This window comes from Equus quagga, unplaced genomic scaffold (genome assembly GCF_021613505.1).
Source record: "Equus quagga isolate Etosha38 unplaced genomic scaffold, UCLA_HA_Equagga_1.0 HiC_scaffold_1933_RagTag, whole genome shotgun sequence".
Lineage (NCBI taxonomy): Eukaryota > Metazoa > Chordata > Mammalia > Perissodactyla > Equidae > Equus > Equus quagga.
The window spans coordinates 6,496-9,614 of record NW_025793014.1 but is presented as its reverse complement, the minus strand read 5'-3'; positions in this window follow the sequence as shown (position 1 = coordinate 9,614).

Sequence of the window (3,119 nt, the reverse complement as noted above, 5' to 3'; positions counted from 1 at the left end):
CTGCAGGGTCTCCCTGGGCCCCCAGTAGCACGACAGGACTCTGCACACAAGGGGGTGCCCCTGTCCCGTGTTGGGTTCAGGGTGCGAAGTGTTTTGCAATATCCACACTGACATAGATTTTCCTCCCCCATTGGGTCACTGTAGACTCTGCCTCAGGGCACAGGGAGGTCTCCAGGCCATAACAGATGGTTCCCAGGTACAGAACGGACCCCCAAAACAAACTGGGTGCCCTCAGTCTCCCGGGATGAGACCCAGGACTCCTGAGTCCTTATCACTTGTTCCTGCAGCTGCCTCTGGGGCTGGACTCTGTCCAGTGAGTCTCACGATATGGGATGGGGTTGGGGAGAGAAGCCCCAGTGCGTTAGGTCCAGGAATGAGAGGATGTTCCTGGGGAAGTGAGGACAGGGCAGAAATAAGGACATCAGAGGGGTAGAAGTTACAAGGAGGGGAGAAGAAGGAGCCAGGGAAGGGAGGGGCGTGGGAAGGACTGGCCTAGGGGACACCTGTGGGGTTGTGTTTGGAGAGGGTTTTCTGAGTACTGGACCATAGAGAGCAAAGGGCAAGTGCCTGTGCTGCCCCTCTAGGGATCAGCCCTGATCCCAAATTCCCAGAATTTCCAGGCTCTCACTCCCTGCGCTAGGACATCACAGCCATGTCTGAACTCAGCCCAGAGCAGCCAGTGGTTCCAGCCTTCAGTTGTCCCTTCCTCCTCTTTGAGAACCAGGCCAAGGGGCCCCTGAGCACCAGCTGATGAACATGTGGTGGGGCTACAAGGATCTCAGCAAAAGGACCCAGGCAACCAACTACCCATTTCCAGTAATGGTCCCTACACTTTCTGCAGCTCCCTGCCCAAGGACTCTGGGGATCCCATCCCTTTCCTCTCTGGTGACACAAGCACCCGGATCCTCAGACTGGACTCCCTGGCCCTGCTCTCTGCTGCCCCAAATCCTGAACTTAGGAGCTCTGCAGCCCCAGCCCTAAATCTCATTTCTACCCCGACAACTTACCCAGGAATTTGGGGGTGCTATAGACTGAATGTGTTCCCCCCACAATTTATATATTGAAACATAATCCCTAATGTCACGGTGTTGGGAGGTGGGGCCTCTGGGAGGTGATTAGCTCATGAATGGAGCCCTCAGGAGTAGGATTAACATCCTTATAAAAGACATCCCACAGTCCCTTTCACCATGTGAGGACACAGTGAGAAGACGGCCATCTATGTACCAAGAAGAGGGTTCTCACCAGACACCCAGGCTGCTAGCACCTTGATCTTGGTCTTCTCAGCCTCCAGAACTGTGAGAGATAATTTTCTGTTGTTTATAAGCTGCTCAATTTATGGTATTCTGTTAGAGCAGCTGACAGACATGGGCTCCACAAGCCAGGGGAGGGTGTCCCAGAGCCCCACATGCCGCAGCTAAGCCATAGCTGTGATCTGGGCAGCAGTCACCCATGACCCCACAACCTAGACAGACCCCTTCTGGCCCAAGAGACATCTGGAACAGTTGGTGGCCAGGCACCTCCCATCTGCTGTGCTCTTGTGGTGAGACATGAGTTTGGGGCAGTGTTGAGCACTGTGTTGTCCAGGGGTTCCAGAAACCAAGACCAATTGGTAGGATCCAAACACACACACATCACAGGAGACCCCTGTTATGGACTGAGTTGTGTCCCCCAAAATTTGTATGTCACAGCCCTACCCCCAAATGTGATTGTATTTAGAGATACAGCATTTAGGGAGAGAATTAAGGTTAAATGAGGTCATAAGAGTGGGGCCCTGTCTGACAGGACTGGTGGTTATGAGAAAGAGACACCAGAGATCTCTCTCTGCACACAGAGGAAAGGCCATGTGAGGACACAGGAAGAAGACAGCCATCCACAATCCAAGAGGGAGCCCTCATCAGAAACCAAATCTCCTGGCACTTTGATCTTGGATTCCTAGCCTCCAGCACTGTGAGAAAATAAACTTCTGCTGTTTAAACTCCCTAGTCTGTGGTATTTTGTTACAGCAGCTGGAGCAGAGGAAGACAACCTCCAAACCAACACCATGAACTCTCCCTTTCAGTCTCAGACTCAGCTCTAAGGAACGTGGGCCCAGCATTTCCTCATTCCCTCGCAAATATTCCGTGAGTACCTCTGTACTAGGCACTGTTCCAGGCCTGGGGATCATTTAACCAGAACAGACAAAACACCTGCTTTCCGGATGCTTATAGTCTGACAGGACAGACAGACAATAAATGAAAACGTCATAATAGTAATACATTATATGAAATGTGTTCCCCTTATCTATTGCTGGGTAACAAACAATCCTAAAATACACAAATAACCTTTTTGTTCTCTCTCATTCTGTGGGTTGACAGGGCTGAGTCAGGCAGCTCTTCTGCTCCATGTGACATGGGCTGGGACTGCAGTCATCTGGAGGCCCAACTGATCCAGAACATTCAAGAGGGCTCCATCATGGAGCTGCAGGTGATGCTGGCTGTTGGCTGGGAGCTCAGTGGGGCTGTTAACAGGGTGACCTAGGTTCTCCTCCGCCTGCTTCTCCATGTGGCTTAGCTGTTCTCAGCTCAGCACCTGGGGTCCAGGAGGGAGTGTTTCAAGTGGACAAGTCAGAAACCACAAGGCTTCTCACATCAGAACCTCAGAACTCAAGCAATGTCACCATTCCATGTTCTAGTCGTCAGAGCTGGACATTGATTCAGGAAGAAGGGAATTAGGCCCCACCTCTAGAGAGGAGATTGCCAGGTCACATTGCAAAGGAGCATGTGGGATGGGGGATAATGCTGAGGCCATCCTTGGAAAAAGAAACCTTCTTCATGTGTTAGAAAGTGATAAAAGAGAGAGGGAGAAAAAAAACAATGCGAAGTCGACAATGCAATGCAAGGTGATGCAAGGTGATGGGAGAGGTGGCACTTTTAAATGACGCGGTCAGGACGGGCCTCATTGAGATGACACTTGTGCAGACTTGCAACAGGTGAGGCACTGAGCCACGCAGACATTTGAAGGAAGAACATTCCTGGATCGCCTTCTGCAAGTACCCGGGGCTCTGCAGTGAGCAGGCCCTACAACTGCAGTGGGAGTGGGAGTGGAAGTGCGCACACTGTGGAGAGACTCCTGGCACAGAA